Source organism: Hyla sarda, chromosome 5, assembly GCF_029499605.1.
Source record: "Hyla sarda isolate aHylSar1 chromosome 5, aHylSar1.hap1, whole genome shotgun sequence".
NCBI lineage: Eukaryota > Metazoa > Chordata > Amphibia > Anura > Hylidae > Hyla > Hyla sarda.
In genome coordinates, this window is record NC_079193.1 from 169,479,169 (window position 1) to 169,502,836 (window position 23,668).

The window sequence follows — 23,668 nt, forward strand, 5'->3', positions numbered from 1 at the left end:
AATTAAAAAGAAAAACGCAATTTTGCTAATATTGGAAGGTTTCATTTTCACGCCGTACAATTTACGGTAAAAATGATGTGTGTTCTTTATTCTGAGGGTCAATACGATTAAAATAATACCCATTATTACATACTTTTATATTATTGTTGTGCTTAAAAAAAATCACAAACTTTTTAACCAAATTAGTACGTTTATAATCCCTTTATTTTGATGACCTCTAACTTTTTTATTTTTCCGTATAAGCGGCGGTATGAGGGCTCATTTTTTGTGCCATGATCGGTACTTTTTTTTGATAACACATTTGCATATAAAAAACTTTTAATACATTTTTTATAATATTTTTTTAAATAAAATGTATTAAAAAAGTAGCAATTTTGGACTTTTTTTTTTTTTACGTTCACGCCGTTCACCGTACGGGATCATTAACATTTTATTTTAATAGTTCGGACATTTACGCACGCAGCGATACCAAATATGTCTATAAAATTTATTTTTTTATGCTTTTTGGGGGTAAAATAGGAAAAAACTGACGTTTTACTTTTTTATTGGGGGAGGGAATTTTTCACTTTTTTTTTTACTTTTACTTTTACATTTTTTTTTACACTTAAATAGTCCCCATAGGGGACTATTCATAGCAATACCATGATTGCTAATACTGATCTGTTCTATGTATAGGACATAGAACAGATCAGTGTTATCGGCTATCTTCTGTTCTGGTCTGCTCGATCTCAGACCAGAGCAGAAGACGTCGGGAGCCGGAAGCAGGAAGGTAAGGGGACCTCCGTGCGGCGTTCTGAATGATCGGATCCCCGCAGCAGTGCTGCGGGCGATCCGATCGTTCATTTAAATTACGCACTGCCGCAGATGCCGGGATCTGTATTGATCCCGGCACCTGAGGGGTTAATGGCGAACGCCCGCGAAATCGCGGGCGTCGGCCATTGCCGGCGGGTCCCTGGCTGCGATCAGCAGCCAGGATCAGCCGCCCATGACACGGGCATTGCTCCGATGCCCGCGGTTATGCACAGGACGTAAATGTACGTCCTGGTGCGTTAAGTACCACCGCACCAGGACGTACATTTACGTCCTGCGTCCTTAAGGGGTTAAGATCTCTCCACAGGTGTTCAATGGGATTTAGATCTGGACTCATTGCTGGCCACTTCAGAACTCTCCAGTGCTTTGTTGCCATCCATTTCTGGGTGCTTTTTGATATATGTTTGGGGTCATTGTCCTGCTGGAAGACCCAAGGTCATGGACGCAAACCCAGCTTTCTGAAACTGGGCTGTACAGTGCGACCCAAAATCCATTGGTAATCCTCAGATTTCATCATGCCTTGCACTCATTCAAGGCACCCAGTGCCAGAGGCAGCAAAACAACCCCAAAACATTATTTAACCTCCACCATATTTCACTGTAGGTACTGTGTTCTCTTCTTTGTAGGCCTCATTCTGTTTTCGGTAAACAGTAGAATGATGTGCTTTACCAAAAAGCTCTATCTTGGTCCCATCTGTCCACAAGACATTTTCCCGGAAGGATTTTGACTTACTCAAGTTCATTTTGACAAAATGTAGTCTTGCTTTTTATGTCTCTGTGTCAGCAGTGGGATCCTCCTGGATTTCCTGCCATAGCGTTTCATTTCATTTAAATGTCAATGGACAGTTCGCGCTGAAACTGATGCTCCCTGAGCCTGCAGGACAGCTTGAATATCTTTGGAACTTGTTTGGGGCTGCTTATCCACCATCCGGACTATCGTGCGTTGACATCTTTCATCATGTTTTCTTTTCTGTCCACGCCCAGGGAGATTAGCTACAATGCATTGGGTTGCAAACTTCTTGATAATGTTGCGCACAGTGGACAAAAAAAAATCTAGATCTCTGGAGATGGACTTATAACCTTGAAATTGTTGATATTTTTCCGCAATTTTGGTTCTCAAGTCCTCAGACAGTTCTCTTCTCATCTTTCTGTTGTCCATGCTTAGTGTGGCACACACAGACACACAATGCAAAGACTAAGTGAACTTCTCTCTTTTTTATCTGCTTTCATGTGTGATTTTTATATTGCCCACACCCCTTGTTACTTGCCCCAGGTGAGTTTAACCCCTTAAGGACTCAGCCCATTTTGGCCTTAAGGACTCAGACAATTTAATTTTTACGTTTTCATTTTTTCCTCCTCGCCTTCTAAAAATCATAACTCTTTTATATTTTCATCCACAGACTAGTATGAGGGCTTGTTTTTTGCGCGACCAGTTGTCCTTTGTAATGACATCACTCATTATATCATAAAATGTATGGCGCAACCAAAAAACACTATTTTTGTGGGGAAATTAAAACGAAAAATGCAATTTAGCTAATTTTGGAAGGTTTTGTTTTCACGCCGTACAATTTATGGTAAAAATGACATGTGTTCTTTATTCTGAGGGTCAATACGATTAAAATGATACCCATTATTATATACTTTTATATTATTGTTGCGCTTAAAAAAAATCACAAACTTTTTAACCAAATTAGTACGTTTATAATCTCTTTATTTTGATGACCTCTAACTTTTTTATTTTTCCGTATAAGTGGCGGTATGGGGGCTCATTTTTTGCGCCATGATCTGTACTTTTTTTTGATACCACATTTGCATATAAAAAACTTTTAATACATTTTTTATAATTTTTTTTTTAATAAAATGTATTAAAAAAGTAGGAATTTTGGACTTTTTTTATTTTTTTTCGTTCACGCCGTTCACCGTACGGGATCATTAACATTTTATTTTAATAGTTCGGACATTTACGCACGCGGCGATACCAAATATGTCTATAAAAAATGTTTTTTACGCTTTTTGGGGGTAAAATAGGAAAAAACGGACGTTTTACTTTTTTATTGGGGGAGGGGATTTTTCACTTTTTTTTTACTTTTACATTTTTTAACATTTTTTTTTACACTTGAATAGTCCCCATAGGGGACTATTCATAGCAATACCATGATTGCTAATACTGATCTGTTCTATGTATAGGACATAGAACAGATCAGTATTATCGGTCAGCTCCTGCTCTGGTCTGCTCGATCACAGACCAGAGCAGGAGACGCCGGGAGACGCACGGAGGAAGGTGAGGGGACCTCCGTGCGGCGTTATGAATGATCGGATCCCCGCAGCAGCGCTGCGGGCGATCCGATCGTTCATTTAAATCGCGAACTGCCGCAGATGCCGGGATCTGTATTGATCCCGACACCTGAGGGGTTAATGGCGGACGCCCGCGAGATCGCGGGCGTCGGCCATTGCCGGCGGGTCCCTGGCTGCGATCAGCAGCCGGGATCAGCCGCGCATGACACGGGCATCGCTCCGATGCCCGCGGTTATGCTTAGGACGTAAATGTACGTCCTGGTGCGTTAAGTACCACCTCACCAGGACGTACATTTACGTCCTGCGTCCTTAAGGGGTTAAAGGAGCATCACATGCTTGAAACAGTCTTATTTTTCCACAATTTTGAAAGGGTGCCATTTTGTCCAGCCCATTTTTGGAGTTAGGTGTGACATTATGTCCAATTTGCTTTTTTCCTCCTTTTTTTGGTTTAGTTCCAGTACATGCAAAGGGAATAAACATCTGTATAGCAAAACATGGGTTACTGTAATCCTTTTCGGAGAGAAATACTTAATTTTCTTGAAAAATTTCACGGGTGCACCATTTACGGCCATGACTGTATATATTGTTTTATTATACTTCAAGAACAACAAAAGGTGCAAAAAAGTAGCACACAGCCTTCAAAACAAACAAAATCCTGTGGAAACGCTTACTGAAGTTTTGGTATTATTGCCTTTATGCCAAGTATTCTTTAAAAGCTCAAGGTGGGTCTTAGGCTGGACTAACTGGTTCCTGCATTCCACACAGATATGTCAACGTTCAACCTGACCTGTTTCTAAAACTTTAGATCTGTTAGCATCATCTTACAGCTTATGTGTGTAAAATGTCATTCAAAGAAAACAATAATAAAGAATAATGTGGGAAAAGATAAGTAATGTTCAAACGCACAGTTCAGGTTACCAAATAAATAAAGGTACATACACTGCTCAAAAAAATAAAGGGAACACTTAAAAACAACACAATGTAACTCCAAGTCAATCCCAATTCTGTCAAATCACACTGTCCACTCAATCAATTGACAATCAATTTCACATGTTGTTGTGCAAATGGAGTAGACAACAGGTGGAAATTATGGGCAATTAGCAAGACACCCCCAATAAAGGAGTGGTTCTGCAGGTGGTAACCACAGACCAATTCTCAGTTCCTATGCTTCCTGGCTGATGTTTTGGTCACTTTTGAATGCTGGCGTTGCTTTCACTCTAGTGGTAGCATGAGACGGAGTCTACAACACCACACAAGTGGCTCAGGTAGTGCAGCTCATCCAAGATGGCACATCAATGCAAGCTGTGGCAAGAAGGTTTGCTGTTCCTGTCAGCATAGTGTCCAGAGCATGGAGGCGCTACCAGGAGAAAGGCCAGTACATCATGAGACATGGAGGAGGCTGTAGGAGGGCAACCAGCAGTAGGACCCAGGGATGTGGAATTCCTATCACCCGACGCCCGGGACATGAAGTTCTGGGTGCCGGGCAGGTGAATTTTTTCATCCCTTAGCCTGGCTTCGGGCAAGCAGGGCCGGACCTGACAAGCGCTGCGGCGCTCTGCAGTCTGTATGGAGCGGGCTCCTGACTCGTGCACGCTCCATACTCTGCAGCCCCCGGCTGTGGAAACTTGCGTCCTCCGAATGCAGAGCAGGGGGTGGGGAGATGAGAAGCTGTGTATGTCCTATCTCCCCTGCTCTGCCTTCTTTCTCCCCGTGCAGACCTGCATCCTCTGCTTTCGCTCCACACAGCTAAAGCTTCGGAGAGCTGAGGGGAGGAGCGGACGCAAGTCTGCACGGGGCGCAAGTCTCCACTTCACAGCGCCGCTAATAGCCAGCATGCGGTGCTCAGCAGTCTGTATGGAGCAGGCTCTGGACTCCTGCCCGCTCCATACTCTGCAGCCCCCGGCTGTTTTCAGTAGCCGGGGGCCGCCGCTAATAGCCAGCATGCAGCGATCGCCGTGGCTGGCGATTAACCCAAAGCTGACAGCGGCGTCTAAAGGGACCTGTGAATGCTCCCTGGTGGGCTAGTGGGGTGGATCGCCCCCCCCCCCCCGCAGCGTGATCGCGGGGGGACAATCCACTATAGAGGTAGCCGGAGGGCCTATCTCTGTTCCCTGCTGTCCCGTGGCTCTGTCATTGATAGAGCCCGGCTGGACTAGGCTCTATCAATGGATCACAGAGCACACAGATTAATAGAGTTCAATAGAACTCTATTCATCTGTATGAGGAATCTAATGATTCCTCCTAAAAGTCTAATAAAGTGTAAAAAAAAAAAAAGTTTTAATAAAAGTTTAAAAGACACACATTAACCCCTAATTCCATGTTAAAAGTTCAAATCACCCCCTTTTCCTACATAAAAACATGCAAACATAATTAAAATAAACATATTTGGTATCGCTTTGTGCGTAATTGTACGACCTATTAAAATATAACATTATGTATCCCGTATGGTAAATATAAAAGAAAAATACTAAACCACAGAATTGCAATATTTATAATATCCCCCCCAAAAAAGGTAAAAAGCGATTAAAAAGTCAGATGAATACCAAAATGGTACCGATACAAAAAACAGATTATGGCGCAAAAAATTTTCCCTCATACAGCCTGGTATAAGAAAAAAAAGCTACAGGGGTCAGAAAATGGCAAATAAAAAAATTTGAAAAAGTTCAGAATTTTTTTTTAATTATTAAAACATGACGTAAACTATAAAAATCTGCTATTGCTGTAATCAGGCGACTTTAAGTATGAAACTAACATGTTAGCTCAACCACAAGGTAAACGGCGTAGAAAAGAAAACCACCAAATCTGCAAAATTCTCTCTTACTATTTCAATTTCACTTCACCTAATATATATTTTTTGGTTCAGAGAATATGTTATTGAAAAATTAAAAGGTATCATTATAGTAGGTAGTTATGGCTATTATAGGGCGAGGAGGAAAAAATGAGCACCTAAAAGCGAAAATTGGCCCAGACAAGTGGATCGTCATGAGGGACAAGTAGATTTTGTTCCATTTTAGTCCTGTGGACAAGTAGTTTTTTTTTATAAAATTTCAACACCCCTGAGGACCGCAACCTCCACCTTTGTGTAAAGAGGAGGAACACTGCCAGAGCCCTGCAAAATGACCTCCAGCAGGCCACAAATGTGCATGTGTCCACTCAAACGGTCAGAAACAGACTCCATGAGGGTGGTATGAGGGCCCGACGTCCACAGGTGGGGGTTGTGCTTACAGCAGCAAGACAATGCTAGACCTCATGTGGCTGGAGTGTGTCAGCAGTTCCTGCAAGAGGAAGGCATTGATGCTATGGAGTGGCCAACCCATTCCCCAGACCTGAATGAGCACATCTGGGACATCATGTCTCGCTCCATCCACCAACGTCACATTGCACCACAGACTGTCCAGTAGTTGGCAGATGCTTTAGTCCAGGTCTGGGAGGACATCCCTCAGGAGACCATCCGCCACCTCACCAGGAACATGCCCAGGCATTGTAGGGAGGTCATACGGGCCCGTGGAGGCCACACACACTACTGAGCCTCATTTTGACTTGTTTTAATGACATTACATCAAAGTTGGATCAGCCTGTAGTGTGGTTTTCCACTTTGATTTTGAGTGTGACTCCATATCCAGACCTCCATGGGTTGATAAATTAGATTTACATTGATAATTTTTGTGTGATTTTGTTGTCAGCACATTCAGCTATGTAAAGACGAAAGTATTTCATACGATTAGTTCATTCATTCAGATCTAGGATGTTTTATCTTAGTGCTCCCTTTATTTTTTTGAGCAGTGTAGTTTGAAGTTAAATCAATGTTTTGATTAGGTTTATATAGAGAAATTAGCTAGATGGAAAACTGCTCCGAAACAGACACATGGTAAGGCTGAGGGAGGTAATGATATAACCTTATGTATTTTGAATAAGTGTTCACAACTGTAATATTGTTGGAGCTTTGTTAAAGTGTACCTGTCATTTACAAAAAATGTTATATAATGTAATAACATTAAATGTATATTTGTAATATACATTGGTTTAAAAATGTGTACATTTTGGGGTGAAAAAAATGCTGTCCCTGCAGCTATTGCATGTGTGCCTCTGTGAGGAGACCAAATACAGGAAGTATTGGCAGGACAAGTAGGGCTCGGTGTAGGCTCTTGGTGTGTCAATCATACAGGTGTGTGAGCCGGGAGTATGTCACCAAGCCCTGCTTGTCCACAGTGTACAGAGCCCTGCTTGTTCCCAGTGCACAGAACCCTGCTTGTCCTCCATGCATAGAGCCCTGCTTGTCCTGAGTACAAAGAGCCCTGCTTGTCCTCACTGCACAGAGCCCTGCTTGTCCTCACTGCACAAAGCCCTGCTTGTCCTCAGTGCAAAGAACCCTGCTTGTCCTCCATGTACAGAGCCCTGCTTGTCCTCAGTACACAGAGCCCTGCTTGTCCTCAGTGCACCTAGCCCTGCTTTTCCTCACTGCACAGAGCCCTGCATGTCCTCAGTGCACAGAGCCCTGCTTGTCCTCAGTGTACAGAGCCCTGCTTGTCCTTGGTGCACAGAGCCCTGTTTGACCTTGGTGCGCAGAGCCCTGTTTGTCCTCAGTGCACAAAGCTCTGCTTGTCCTCAGTGCGCAGAGCCCTGCTTTTGCTCAGTGTACAGAGCCCTGCTAATCCTCAGTGTACAGAGCCCTGCTTATCCTCAGTGCACAGAGCCCTGCTTGTCCTTGGTGCACAGAGCAATTTGACCTTGGTGCGCAGAGCCCTGTTTGTCCTCAGTGCACAAGGCTCGGCTTGTCCACCCCAGTCAATAGCTGCAGGGACAACAATATACACATTTTTGAACGAATGTATATTATAAATATACATATAATATTGTTTTTTACATTATATAAAAAGTTTTTGTAATGACAGGTACACTTTAAAGGGTCAACAGCTCTAGACCAGTATAACCCCTTAACGACACAGGATGTATATATTTACGTCCTGCGCAGTCTCCCGCGATATATAACGCGGGGTCAAGTGGTGACCCAGCGTCATATAGGGTCGTTCCTCATGGCCGGGACCCGCGGATAATACCAGACATCACCAATCGTGGTGATGCCCGGTATTAACCCTTCAGTTGATCGCCGCATCTGAAATGAAAGTGAAACCTTACCGAATGTTCAGTCCGGCTGATCGGGACCACTGCGGTGAAACCGCGCTGTCCAGATCAGCTGCACAGACACAAGGGGGAGATCCAGGCAGGAGCAGTCGAGCGGCAATAACACTGATCAATGTTATGCGATTGCATAGCAGTGATCAGTGTAGGAAATCAGTGTGTGCAATGTTATAGTCCCCTATGGGAGCTATAACATTGCAAAAAAGTGTAAAAAAAAAGTGTTAATAAATGTGATTTAACCCCTTCCCTAATAAAAGTCTGACCCCCCCTGCCCCTTTTCCCATAAAAAAAAAAAACTATGTCAATTAAAATAAATATAAACATGTGGTATCACCGTGTGCGTAAATGTCCGAACTAAAAATATATATATAATTAGTTAAACTGCACGGTCAATGGCGTACACATAAAAAAAATTCCAAAGTCCAAAATAGCTGATTTTTGGTCACTTTTTATACCATACAAAAATGAATAAAAAGCAATTTAATAGTCCGATCAAAACAAAAATGGTACCGATAAAACCTTCAGATCACGGCGCAAAATATGAGCCCTCAAAAATACCCATAAGTGAAAAAATAAAAAAAGTTATAGGGGTCAGAAGAGGACATTTTTAAACGTATTAATTTTCCTGCATGTAGTTATGATTTTTTCCAGAAGACAAAATCAAACCTATATAAGGCTGGGTTCACACTACGTTTTCTCCCATACGGGAGCGCATACGGCAGGGGGGAGCTAAAACCTCGTGCTCCCGTATGCCTTCATATGCGCTCCCGTATGTAATTCATTTCAATGAGCCGGCCGGAGTGAAACGTTCGGTCCGGTTGGCTCATTTTTGCGCCGTATGCGCTTTTACAACCGGACCTAAAACTGTGGTCAACCACGGTTTGAGGTCCGGTCGTAAAAGCACATACGGCGCAAAAATGAGCCGACCGGACCGAACGTTTCACTCCGGCCGGCTCATTGAAATGAATTACATACGGGAGCGCATACGAAGGCATACAGGAGCGCGAGGTTTTAGCTCCCCCCTGCCATATGTGCTCCCGTATGGGAGAAAAGGTAGTGTGAACCCACCCTAAGTAGGGTATTATTTCGTATGGACCTACAGAATAAAGAGAAGGTGTCATTTTTTACAGAAAAATGCACTGCGTAGAAATGGAAGCCCTAAAAAGTAACAAAATGGAGTATTGTTGTTTGTTTTTTTTCAATTTTGTTGCACAATGATTTTATTTTTTTTTTTCAAAGTAGAATTGGTGGTGCGAAAAATAAGCCATCATATAGATTTTTAAGGGGAAAATTGAAAGGGTTATGATTTTTAAAAGGAAAGGAGGAAAAGACTAAAATGCTAAAACTGAAAAACGCCCCTTAACGACGCAGGACGTATATTTACGTCCTGCGCCGGCTCCCGCGATATGAAGCGGGATTGCGCCGCGATCCTGCATCATATCGCGTCGGTCCCGGCGCTCATCAACGGCCGGGACCCGCGGCTAATACCACACATCGCCGATCGCGGCGATGTGCGGTATTAACCCTTTAGAAGCGGCGGTCAAAGATGACCGCCGCTTCTAAAGTGAAACTGAAAGTGACTCGGCTGCTCAGTCGGGCTGTTCGGGACCGCCGCGGTGAAATCGCGGCGTCCCGAACAGCTGAACGGACACCGGGAGGGCCCTTACCTGCCTCCTCGGTGTCCGATCGACGAATGACTGCTCCGTGCCTGAGATCCAGGCAGGAGCAGTCAAGCACTGATAACACTGATCACAGGCGTGTTAATACACGCCAGTGATCAGCATAGGAGATCAGTGTGTGCAGTGTTATAGGTCCCTATGGGACCTATAACACTGCAAAAAAAATGTAAAAAAAAGTGTTAATAAAGGTCATTTAACCCCTTCCCTAATAAAAGTTTGAATCACCCCCTTTTCCCATAAAAAAAATAAAACAGTGTAAAAAAATAAATAAATAAACATATGTGGTATTGCCGCGTGCGTAAATGTCCGAACTATAAAAATATATCATTAATTAAACCGCACGGTCAATGGCGTACGCGCAAAAAAATTACAAAGTCCAAAAAAGCGTATTTTGGTCACTTTTTATAACATTAAAAAAATGAATAAAAAGTGATCAAAAAGTCTGATCAAAACAAAAATCATACCGATAAAAACTTCAGATCACGGCGGAAAAAATGAGCCCTCATACCGCCCTGTACGTGGAAAAATAAAAAAGTTATAGGGGTCAGAAGATGACAATTTTAAATGTATTAATTTTCCTGCATGTAGTTATGATTTTTTCCAGAAGTGCGACAAAATAAAACCTATATAAGTAGGGTATCATTTTAACCGTATGGACCTACAGAATAATGATAAGGTGTCATTTTTACCAAAATATGCACTGCGTAGAAACGGAAGCCCCCAATATTTACAAAATGGCGTTTTTTTTTTCGATTTTGTCGCACAATTATTTTTTTTTCCGTTTCGCCGTGCATTTTTTGGTAAAATGACTAATGTCACTGCAAAGTAGAATTGGCGACGCAAAAAATAAGCCATAATATGGATTTTTAGGTGGAAAATTGAAAGGGTTATGATTTTTAAAAGGTAAGGAGGAAAAAACGAAAGTGCAAAAACGGAAAAACCCTGAGTCCTTACCCCTTAAGGGGTAAGGGGTTAAAGAAAAACCATAGCAATGAAATGAGTGGATTTTTCAACACGCAACTTTATTATGATAAATTGAACATGGACAGGTTATAACACTCAACCTTTCTATCTACTACCGATTTTTATCAGTAGAAGTACAGAGAAGAGTGCAGTTCACAACAATATTGGTCAGACACACCAAGGTTAACTGAAAATTACACCAATACCCAAGGGAATAAAGAATAGGAAAATCTATAAACAAAGATGTCTGAATGAACTAGTCAAATATCATTAGGTATATTCTAAAAAGTGTTCTGACAAATAAAATGCGAGCAATACACAAAATAAAATTAGTTATATAATTTATTTGTAGATAATGTATATAATATACGTCATGCAAAACATGCCACAGTGCCTTGTTGGCAGCCTACATATACAGTGTACTTTATTAGTAAATACAGAAATAATATAATGAACTTAAAGGAGAACTCCAGAATAGAAAAATTGTCCTTCGCTCCCCAGTGCCTCCGGTAACCCGCTTCGGTCTCCGCCGCGATCCTCTTCCTGGTTGCCGGTGGTCGGCAAGTCATACTGCACTCAGCCAATCACCAGCCACAGCGAAGTCCCGGGGCCGAAAACGTCACACTGCCGCTCAACCTAACGCCGTCCGAGTCGGGACCTCGCTGCCGGCTGAGTGCAGTATGACTGGCCGACCACCGGCAACCAGGAAGAGGATCACGGCGGAGACTGGAGTGGCTTACCAAAGGCACCGGGGGAGCAAAGGAAGGTATGTATCTATTTTTTATTTTTTTTTACTGCCGGCAGTATGGAGGACAATTTTTCTATTCTGGAGTTCTCCTTTAAAAAAATGTACAAGAATATATCCACCCAAGCTTGCAAAAATGTGCCAAAAATGTATCAAATGTTGAAAACGTAATATTTGGTGGCTGATGTTAGTTGCATACTTGATCAATACATAAATAGATTCTGTGTCCCAAGATATTATTCCCTGATTGAACGCAAAGGATCAGTGCGGGACCTGAGACAGGAGCATTTTTTAGGTGAACACTCATGATCCCCAACCTGTAGTTCTCCAGTTGTTGCAGAACTACAGCTCTCATCGTGAACTTATGTCTGTGCATGATGGGAGTTGTAGTTTGCAACAGCTGGAGATTCACAGGTTGGGAAACAATGATTTAAATGCACAGTGACACAGTACATAAGGGGGGGCACCATGGCACAGTACATTGGGGCCACAGTAAATTAGGAGGATACATTACCTGTACATTGGGGAGCACAGTAGCACAATTATTTGGTTCAAGGTAGTGTTTGGCCATATTATATTTATGGGGATCAGCATGTGGCATGTGACAGTTTTATACCCAGGGTCACGGTGTGCAACAGTTTAATATTCTGGGGCATGGTATGCAGCTGTATAATATTCAGGGGCACTGTGCGTGGCAGTATACTATACAGGGGCACAGTGTGTGCCCGGCATTAACCCTTTAGATGCTGCAATCAACTTTGATGAAAGTCTAAAATGAAAGTAAAACAATCCAGGCAGCTTAGTGAAGCTGATTGGGACCATTACGATGAAAAATGTCCCAATCAGCTGAGAGGACAGCGGGAGGTCCCTTACCTGCTTCCTCGCCATCCGATCAGTGATCCTCAGCAGGCTGGAGCAGCAGAACGCCGATAACACTGATCAATGCTATGCTATGGCATAGCATTGATCAGTGTATGCAATCAAAAGATTGCATGGTATAGCCCCCTATGGGGACTAAAAAAGTAAAAAGTGTAAAAAAAAAAAAAAAAAAGTTAATAAATGTGAATAAGCCTCCTAATAAAAATTTGAATCCCCCCCCATTTTTTAAATAAAATAATGTAATTAATCATAAAAGATATGTGGTATCGCCATGTGCGTAAATGTCCGAACTATCAAAATATTTTAAACATACTAATTTTGATGCATGTAGTTAGGATATTTTTTAAAGTAGTAAAATAAAATAAATCCTACATAAATTGGGTATCCTTGTAAACGTATGGACCTACAGAATAGAGATAAGGTTTCAAATTTACCGAAAAGTGCACTGTGTAGAATCGGAAGCCATAAAATTTATAAAATGGCGTTTTGTTTTATTATTTCACCCCACAAATAAGTTTTTTGTTTTTTTTCCTCCGCAGATTTTGTTATAAAACAAGTGATGTCATTACAAAGTACAATTGGCGACGCAAACAGAAGCCCTCATATGGGTCTGTAGGTACAAAATTCAAAGCATTAAAACGAAAATGCAAAAACAAAAAATCACATAGTCTTTAAGGTCAAAATGGGCTTCGTCCTTAAGAGGTTAAGGGCATGTTCACATGCTACAACTACCTAATGTGGGGAAACTGTGCTGCGCTATCTAATGTAGGGAAACTGTGCTAAGGCTACCTAATGTGGGGAATCTGTGCTACGGCTACCTAATGTGGGGAATCTGTGCTACGGCTACCTAATGTGGGGAATCTGTGTTAAGGCTACCTAATGTGGGGAATCTGTGTTAAGGCTACCTAATGTGGGGAAACTGTGCTACAACTTCCTAATGTGGGGAAACTGTGCTAAGTGTTACGCCGAGCGCTCCGGGTCCCCGCTCCTCCCCGGAGCGCTCGCTACACTTCCCTCACTGCAGCGCCCCGGTCGGTTCCACGGACCCGGGGCGCTGCGTTACCACCTCCGGCCGGGATGCGATTCGCGATGCGGGTAGCGCCCGCTCGCGATGCGCACCCCGGCTCCCGTACCTTACTCGCTCCCCGTCAGTTCTGTCCCGGCGCGCGCGGCCCCGCTCCCTAGGGCGCGCGCGCGCCGGGTCTTTGCGATTTAAAGGGCCACTGCACCGCTGATTGGTGCAGTGGTTCCAATTAGTGTTTACACCTGTGCACTTCCCTATATCACCTCACTTCCCCTTCACTCCCTCGCCGGATCTTGTTGCCCTAGTGCCAGTGAAAGCGTTCCTTGTGTGTTCCTTGCCTGTGATTCCAGACCTTCTGCCGTTGCCCCTGACTACGATCCTTGCTGCCTGCCCCGACCTTCTGCTACGTCCGACCTTGCTTCTGTCTACTCCCTTGTACCGCGCCTATCTTCAGCAGCCAGAGAGGTTGAGCCGTTGCTAGGGGATACGACCTGGTCACTACCGCCGCAGCAAGACCATCCCGCTTTGCGGCGGGCTCTGGTGAAAACCAGTAGTGACTTAGAACCGATCCTCTAGCACGGTCCACGCCAATCCCTCTCTGGCACAGAGGATCCACTACCTGCCAGCCGGCATCGTGACAGTAGATCCGGCCATGGATCCCGCTGAAGTTCCTCTGCCAGTTGTCGCTGACCTCACCACGGTGGTCGCCCAGCAGTCACAACAGATTGCGCAACAAGGCCAACAGCTGTCTCAACTGACTGTTATGCTACAACAGTTACTACCACAGCTCCAGCAATCATCTCCTCCGCCAGCTCCTGTACCTCCTCCGCAGCGAGTGGCCGCTTCTGGAATACGACTATCCTTGCCGGATAAATTTGATGGGGACTCTAAGTTTTGCCGTGGCTTTCTTTCCCAATGTTCATTACACTTGGAGATGATGTCGGACCAGTTCCCCACTGAAAGGTCTAAGGTGGCTTTCGTAGTCAGCCTGCTGTCTGGAAAAGCCCTGGCTTGGGCCACACCGCTCTGGGACCGCAATGACCCCGTCACTGCCTCTGTACACTCCTTCTTCTCGGAAATTCGAAGTGTCTTTGAGGAACCTGCCCGAGCCTCTTCTGCTGAGACTGCCCTGTTGAACCTGGTCCAGGGTAATTCTTCCGTTGGCGAGTATGCCGTACAGTTCCGTACCCTTGCTTCAGAATTATCCTGGAATAATGAGGCACTCTGCGCGACCTTTAAAAAAGGCCTATCCAGCAACATTAAAGATGTTCTGGCCGCACGAGAAATCCCTGCTAACCTACATGAACTCATCCATCTTGCCACTCGCATTGACATGCGTTTTTCCGAACGGCGTCAGGAGCTCCGCCAGGATATGGACTCTGTTCGCACGAGGCGTTTCTTCTCCCCGGCTCCTCTCTCCTCTGGTCCCCTGCAATCTGTTCCTGTGCCTCCCGCCGTGGAGGCTATGCAGGTCGACCGGTCTCGCCTGACACCCCAAGAGAGGACACGACGCCGCATGGAGAATCTCTGCCTGTACTGTGCTAGTACCGAACACTTCCTGAAGGATTGTCCTATCCGTCCTCCCCGCCTGGAAAGACGTCCGCTGACTCCGCACAAAGGTGAGACAGTCCTTGATGTCTACTCTGCTTCTCCACGTCTTACTGTGCCTGTGCGGATGTCTGCCTCTGCCTTCTCCTTCTCTGCTGTGGCCTTCTTGGACTCTGGATCTGCAGGAAATTTCATCTTAGCCTCTCTCGTCAACAGGTTCAACATCCCGGTGACCAGTCTCGCCAGACCCCTCTACATCAATTGTGTAAACAATGAAAGATTGGACTGTACTATACGTTTCCGCACGGAGCCCCTTCTAATGTGCATCGGATCTCATCACGAGAGGATTGAACTGTTGGTCCTCCCCAATTGCACTTCTGAAATCCTTCTTGGACTTCCCTGGCTTCAACTCCATTCCCCAATCCTGGATTGGTCCACTGGGGAGATCAAGAGTTGGGGGCCCTCTTGTTCCAAGGACTGCTTAAAACCGGTTCCCAGTAAACCTTGCCGTGTCCCTGTGCTTCCTCATGTAACCGGTCTCCCTAAGGCCTATATGGACTTTGCGGACGTTTTTTGCAAAAAACAAGCTGAGACTCTACCTCCTCACAGGCCTTATGATTGTCCCATTGACCTCCTCCCGGGCACTACTCCACCCCGGGGCAGAATCTATCCTCTGTCCGTCCCAGAGACTCTTGCCATGTCTGAATACGTCCAAGAAAATTTAAAAAAGGGCTTTATCCGTAAATCCTCCTCTCCTGCCGGAGCCGGATTTTTCTTTGTGTCCAAAAAAGATGGCTCTCTACGTCCTTGCATTGACTACCGCGGTCTTAATAAAATCACGGTTAAGAACCGCTACCCCCTACCCCTCATCTCTGAACTCTTTGATCGTCTCCAAGGTGCCCATATTTTTACCAAACTGGACTTAAGAGGTGCTTATAATCTCATCCGCATCAGAGAGGGGGATGAATGGAAAACGGCATTTAACACCAGAGATGGACACTTTGAGTATCTGGTCATGCCCTTTGGTCTATGCAACGCCCCTGCCGTCTTCCAAGACTTTGTTAATGAAATTTTTCGTGATCTACTATACTCCTGTGTTGTTGTATATCTGGACGATATCCTGATTTTTTCTGCCAATCTTGAAGAACACCGCCAGCATGTCCGTATGGTTCTTCAGAGACTTCGTGATAATCAACTCTATGCCAAAATAGAGAAATGTCTGTTTGAATGCCAATCTCTTCCTTTTCTAGGATACTTGGTCTCTGGCCAGGGACTACAAATGGACCCAGATAAACTCTCTGCCGTCTTAGATTGGCCACGCCCCTCCGGACTCCGTGCCATCCAACGTTTTTTGGGGTTCGCCAATTATTACAGGCAATTTATTCCACATTTTTCTACCATTGTGGCTCCTATTGTGGCTTTAACAAAAAAAAATGCCGATCCCAAGTCTTGGCCTCCTCAAGCGGAAGACGCCTTTAAACGACTCAAGTCTGCCTTTTCTTCGGCTCCCGTGCTCTCCAGACCTGACCCATCTAAACCCTTCCTATTGGAGGTTGATGCCTCCTCAGTGGGAGCTGGAGCTGTCCTTCTACAAAAAAACTCTTCCGGGCATGCTGTTACTTGTGGTTTTTTTTCCAGGACCTTCTCTCCGGCGGAGAGGAACTACTCCATCGGGGATCGAGAGCTTCTAGCCATTAAATTAGCACTTGAGGAATGGAGGCATCTGCTGGAGGGATCAAGATTTCCAGTTATTATTTACACCGATCACAAGAACCTCTCCTACCTCCAGTCTGCCCAACGGCTGAATCCTCGTCAGGCCAGGTGGTCTCTGTTCTTTGCCCGATTTAATTTTGAAATTCACTTTCGGCCTGCTGATAAAAACATTAGGGCCGATGCTCTCTCTCGTTCCTCAGATGCCTCTGAAATTGAACTCTCTCCTCAACACATCATTCCTCCTGACTGCCTGATTTCCACTTCTCCAGCCTCCATCAGGCAAACTCCTCCAGGAAAGACCTTTGTTTCTCCACGCCAACGCCTTGGGATCCTCAAATGGGGTCACTCCTCCCATCTCGCAGGTCATGCGGGCATCAAGAAATCTGTGCAACTCATCTCTCGCTTCTATTGGTGGCCGACTCTAGAGACTGATGTGGTGGACTTTGTGCGAGCCTGCACTATCTGTGCCCGGGATAAGACTCCTCGCCAGAAGCCCGCTGGTTTTCTTCATCCTCTACCTGTCCCCGAACAACCTTGGTCTCTGATTGGTATGGATTTTATTACTGACTTACCCCCATCCCATGGCAACACTGTTATTTGGGTGGTCGTTGATCGATTCTCCAAAATGGCACATTTCATCCCTCTTCCTGGTCTTCCTTCAGCGCCTCAGTTGGCTAAACAATTTTTTGTACACATTTTTCGTCTTCACGGGTTGCCTACACAGATCGTCTCGGATAGAGGCGTCCAATTTGTGTCTAAATTCTGGAGGGCTCTCTGTAAACAACTCAAGATTAAATTAAATTTTTCTTCTGCATACCATCCTCAATCCAATGGACAAGTAGAGAGAATTAACCAGATCTTGGGTGACTATTTACGACATTTTGTTTCCTCCCGCCAGGATGACTGGGCAGATCTTCTACCTTGGGCCGAATTCTCGTATAATTTCAGAATCTCTGAATCTTCCTCCAAATCTCCGTTTTTCGTGGTGTACGGCCGTCACCCTCTTCCCCCCCTCCCTACCCCCTTGCCCTCTGGTCTGCCCGCTGTGGATGAAATTTCTCGTGATCTTTCCACCATATGGAAAGAGACCCAAAATTCTCTCTTACAGGCTTCTTCTCGCATGAAGAGATTCGCAGATAAGAAAAGAAGAGCTCCTCCCATTTTTTCCCCTGGAGACAAGGTATGGCTCTCCGCTAAATATGTCCGTTTCCGTGTCCCGAGCTATAAGTTGGGACCACGCTATCTTGGTCCTTTTAAAGTTTTGTGTCAAATTAATCCTGTCTCTTACAAACTTCTTCTTCCTCCTTCTCTTCGTATCCCTAATGCCTTTCACGTCTCTCTTCTTAAACCTCTCATCCTCAACCGTTTTTCTCCTAAATCTGTTCCTCCCACTCCTGTTTCCGGCTCCTCGGACATCTTCTCTGTCAAAGAGATTTTGGCCTCTAAAAAGGTCAGGGGAAGAACTTTTTTTTTAGTGGATTGGGAGGGTTGTGGTCCAGAAGAGAGGTCCTGGGAACCTGAGGACAATATCCTGGACAAAAGTCTGATCCTCAGGTTCTCAGGCCCCAAGAAGAGGGGGAGACCCAAGGGGGGGGGTACTGTTACGCCGAGCGCTCCGGGTCCCCGCTCCTCCCCGGAGCGCTCGCTACACTTCCCTCACTGCAGCGCCCCGGTCGGTTCCACGGACCCGGGGCGCTGCGTTACCACCTCCGGCCGGGATGCGATTCGCGATGCGGGTAGCGCCCGCTCGCGATGCGCACCCCGGCTCCCGTACCTTACTCGCTCCCCGTCAGTTCTGTCCCGGCGCGCGCGGCCCCGCTCCCTAGGGCGCGCGCGCGCCGGGTCTTTGCGATTTAAAGGGCCACTGCACCGCTGATTGGTGCAGTGGTTCCAATTAGTGTTTACACCTGTGCACTTCCCTATATCACCTCACTTCCCCTTCACTCCCTCGCCGGATCTTGTTGCCCTAGTGCCAGTGAAAGCGTTCCTTGTGTGTTCCTTGCCTGTGATTCCAGACCTTCTGCCGTTGCCCCTGACTACGATCCTTGCTGCCTGCCCCGACCTTCTGCTACGTCCGACCTTGCTTCTGTCTACTCCCTTGTACCGCGCCTATCTTCAGCAGCCAGAGAGGTTGAGCCGTTGCTAGGGGATACGACCTGGTCACTACCGCCGCAGCAAGACCATCCCGCTTTGCGGCGGGCTCTGGTGAAAACCAGTAGTGACTTAGAACCGATCCTCTAGCACGGTCCACGCCAATCCCTCTCTGGCACAGAGGATCCACTACCTGCCAGCCGGCATCGTGACACTAAGGCTACCTAATGTAGGGAAACTGTGCTACAACTGCCTAATGTAGGGAAACTGTGCTACAACTACCTAATGTAGGCAAACTGTGCTACAACTACCTAATGTGGGTAAACTGTGCTGCGCTACCTAATGTGGGGAATCTGTGCTAAGGCTACCTAATATAGGGAAACTGTGCTACAACTACCTAATGTAGGGAAACTGTGCTACAACTACCTAATGTAGGGAAACTGTGCTACAACTACCTAATGTAGGGAAACTGTGCTACAACTACCTAATGTGGGGAAACTGTGCTGCGCTAACTAATGTGGGGAATCTGTGCTAAGGCTACCTAATGTGGGGAATCTGTGCTACGGCTACCTAATGTGGGGAACCTGTGCTACGGCTACCTAATGTGGGGAATCTATGCTACGGCTACCTAATGTGGGGAATCTATGCTACGGCTACCTAAATAGGGAATCTGTGCTAAAGCTACCTAATGTGGGGAATCTGTGCTAAGGCTAGCTAATGTGGGGAAACTGTGCTAAGGCTACCTAATGTGGGTAATCTGTGCTAAGGCTACCTAATGTGGGGAATCTGTGCTAAGGCTACCTAATGTGGGGAAACTGTGCTGCGCTACCTAATGTGGGGAAACTGTGCTGCGCTACCTAATGTAGGGAAACTGTGCTACGGCTACTTAATTTTGGGAAACTGTGCTAAGGCTACCTAATGTGGGGAATCTGTGCTGCGGCTACCTAATGTGGGGAATATGTGCTGCGGCTACCTAATGTGGGGAATATGTGCTGCGGCTACCTAATGTGGGGGAAACTATGCTACCTAATGTGGGAAAACTGTGCTCCTGCTACCTAATGTGGGGAAACTATGCTACCTAATGTGGGGAAACTTCTACCTTCCTAATGTGGGGAAACTGCTGCCTACCTAATGCTCCCCCCAGCAGTAGCACCACCATCATCAGTCAGCTCATGCTATTACCACAGGGGGTAGGGGTAATGCGGGGGGGTGTTACTGGCGGATGATGGGGGTTAGAGAGGAGCGAACTTACAGTAATTCGATTCACCAAGAACTTCTCAGCTCGGCAGTTGCTGACTTAAGCCTGCATAAATGAGTTCAGCTTTCAGGTGCTCTGGTGGACTGGAAAAGGTGGATGCAGTCCTAGGAGAGAGTCTCCATCCCACCGGATCACCTGAAAGCTGAACTAATTTATGCAGGCTAAAGTCAGCAACTGCCGAGCTGAGAAGTTTGTGACGAATCAAATCACTTTAAGTTTGCTCCTCTCTAATGGGGGTGCTACTGCTGGTGGATGATGAGGGGCGCATGATGGGGGCATTATATGTGAGGGGCACTTGATGGAGGCATTATATGTGAGGGGCACTTGATGGAGGCATTATATGTGAGGGGCACTTGATGGAGGCATTATATGTGAGGGGCACATGATGGGGAATTATATGTGAGAGGCCCATGACGGGGGCATTATATGTGAGGGGCACTTGATGGAGGCATTATATGTGAGGGGCACATGATGGGGAATTATATGTGAGAGGCACATGACGGGGGCATTATATGTGAGGGGCACTTGATGGAGGCATTATATGTGAGGGGCACATGATGGGGAATTATATGAGAGGGGCACATGATGGGGGCATTATATGAGGGGCACATGATGGGGCATTATATGTGAGGGGCGCAAGCGGCCCAGCCTCACCCAGCCACTACCTCCAGTGGACCCCAGATAATTTAAGTTTGAGACCCCTGCCTTAGTGCTTCACACTTCCTAGTCCCCACACCAGTCACATATACCTCAGTCACTGTTCACTCCTGTATGTACAGAAGGCTGGCATCATGGCGAGTCATAAGGAACAATGTATCATCCGCACACAACAGTGAGAAGAGTACTTACTGCCATCACATGTCCCGGAATCGGCCGGCCGGGGATGAGGTATCCATACTACTTAAAATCGCAAGGCTGACAAAGTAACGAAAACAAGTTCTGCAACTCTGTCTCTGCCGTAAAGTAGCAAAACTACAGCTCAGTGATGAGGAGAGAGCATGACAGAATGCGGTAGTCACCTCAAGGCAGCCAGGACTGCGCCCATTACCGCGATCATTCGGACCTCAGCACTACTCGCTACTTGTCAGAGAAATGTCAGCTGTCACAATGCCAACATTCTTTTCCCGCCCACTGCAACTGCGCATGCTTACTGGGAACCTTACCGGGAGAAACTCTGGTGGTGGTGAAATAGCGGGGAAATGCAGCTGTGAATAGCAGGCTTCATACAGGAGAAATTACATGAAAAAGTGCCACTCAACTAAATATTACCAACTATACAGTAAATGAATAATACTGCCATCCTTTCATGGGGAGAAAAAAAAACAATGCCACCATACAGTAAATTAATGATATCACGATACAGTAATGGAATAAAACAAAACAGCATACAGTAAATAAATAATACTGCCATACAGTACTTTCATGGAAAAAAAAACAATATCACCTTAAAGTAAATGAATAATATCATCATACAGCAGCATTTCCCAACCAGGGTGCCTCGAGCTGTTGCAAAACTACAACTCCCAGCATGCCCGGACAGCCTTTGGCTGTCCGGGCATGCTGGGAGTTGTAGTTTTGCCACAGCTCGAAGCACCCTGGATGGGAAACACTGCCATACAGTAATTGAATAAAACAAAACAAAACCACCATACAGTAAATGAATAATATCACCATTTTGTAATGGAATAAAACAAAACCACACTCTAAAGTCTGACATAACCACCATACTGTAACTAAATTAAACAATTTAAACCTCAATAGAAGTAAAGGAATAATACCACTATATTTAATAAAATTATCAAAACCACCATATAGTAACTGGATAATATCCCCACCCTGTAATGGAATAAAACAATTGAAACCACCATACAGTAAATCACTACAGCACTTCCATACTGTAACAAAATTAAACAATTAAAACCACAATACAGTAAATGAATACAGTGATCCCTCAAGTTACAATATTAATTGGTTCCAGGACGACCATTGTATGTTGAAACCATTGTATGTTGAGACCAGAACTCTATGGAAACCTGGTAATTGGTTCTAAAGGCACCAAAATGTCATCCAAAAATAGAAAAAAGTGAGGATCAAAGAAAAAGAAGTAGATAACTAATATAGATAAAGCAAATCCTTACATATAAAAGTAAGAAAGATATGCTGGGAGCTGTAATCACTGTCTATGTCAGTGTTTCCCAAGCAGGGTGCCCCCAGCTGTTGCAAAACTACAACTCCCAGCATGCCCGGACAGCCTTTGGCTGTCCGGGCATGCTGGGAGTTGTAGTTTTGCAACAGCTGGGGGCACCCTGCTTGGGAAACACTGGTCTGTGTAGAGGACAGGAGTTTCTTCAGGGTCCTGTAGAGTACACGCAGTGTCCTAAAAAAGTAACATGGAGCCGCCCTCACCTGGTGTCCAAAGGAGCAGGTAACCCTGGTACTGGTAAAGTGTACAGAACAAGTAATACCTTCCTGTACTATAGGGGGCGCTAACAGACATCAGTCAGTGCATGCACTTCAGTAATACAGGTGTTTTACCAGTGAATGCCCATTCTGATTGGTCGGTTCTTCCAGCCATTGACACGTTTCACAGATCTGGACTGTCTGTAGCATTGTATGTTGAGTCTGGTTTCAACTTACAATGGTCCAGAAAAGACCATTGTATGTTGAAACTATTGTATGTTGAGGCCATTGTAAGTTGAGGGATCACTGTAACACTATATTAAATAAAACCACAATACAGTAAATGAATAATAACACTATATTAAATAAAAGTATTAAAACCACCATACAGTAAATGGATATCCATATCCTGTAACTGAAAATAAATATTAAAATAACCATACAGTAGATGAATAATATATTGTAACAAAAAAAGGTTAAAAAAAAACAGTGCAGTAAATGAATAAAAATATCATTATTACCGCCATACACAGTAACTAAATACAATCAAAACCACTGTACATGTACAGATAATAAATAATCCCACCATACTAAATACAATTAATAAAATCACCTGTTAATCAGTAATATTGCTACACTATCACAGAATACAGTGAAAACCACCATACAATACATGAATACTACATCCTATTATGATTAAAACCACCATACAGGAGATAAACAATACAGCTATACTGTTCACAACCAGAAAATCTGCATTGTTTTTGCACCAAAATCCACCGCAAATCTGCAACTGTGGATTTTAAATCGTTTTTTTGGTGTGGAGCTGCAGATTTTCTTCTGCACAGTATCTGCAACTTATTCATCCCATGGAACATAGCCATAGTGAATAACGCCATTGAAAAGTGAATAATGCTGCTATACAGTAACTGAATAATGCCATCATACAGCAATAGAATGGTGACTAAATTAAGCTAGTTTCTTCTATTTGTTCTTTATTTATCTCATAAGGTAAGAATAGACCCTTGTGCAAGAGGGAAGAGCTGTTAGGTAATGTTTCCCTTGGTTAATATTAACAATTTTTGTTGTCTACTCTACCGTACTGAAGGGATTACGGGTAAATGC

The 23,668-nt window shown here is 44.8% G+C and overlaps 1 protein-coding gene and 1 long non-coding RNA gene across 5 annotated transcripts in view; one reads left to right on the forward strand and one right to left on the reverse strand.

The window, feature by feature from the left end:
* The window catches only part of NOD1 (nucleotide binding oligomerization domain containing 1), an 81,266-nt gene extending 59,987 nt beyond the window's left edge, over window positions 1-21,279 (reverse strand). For 2 of the 3 annotated variants that reach the window (XM_056520701.1, XM_056520698.1), the window contains exon 1: window positions 20,993-21,279. The gene's annotated coding sequence lies outside the window, so the exon portion shown is untranslated. The remainder of the gene's footprint in view (window positions 1-20,992) is intronic. The other variant, XM_056520699.1, reaches the window with a different exon arrangement.
* The window catches only part of LOC130273613 (uncharacterized), a 102,112-nt gene that overhangs the window by 65,418 nt on the left and 13,026 nt on the right, over window positions 1-23,668 (forward strand). The window lies entirely within an intron of this gene.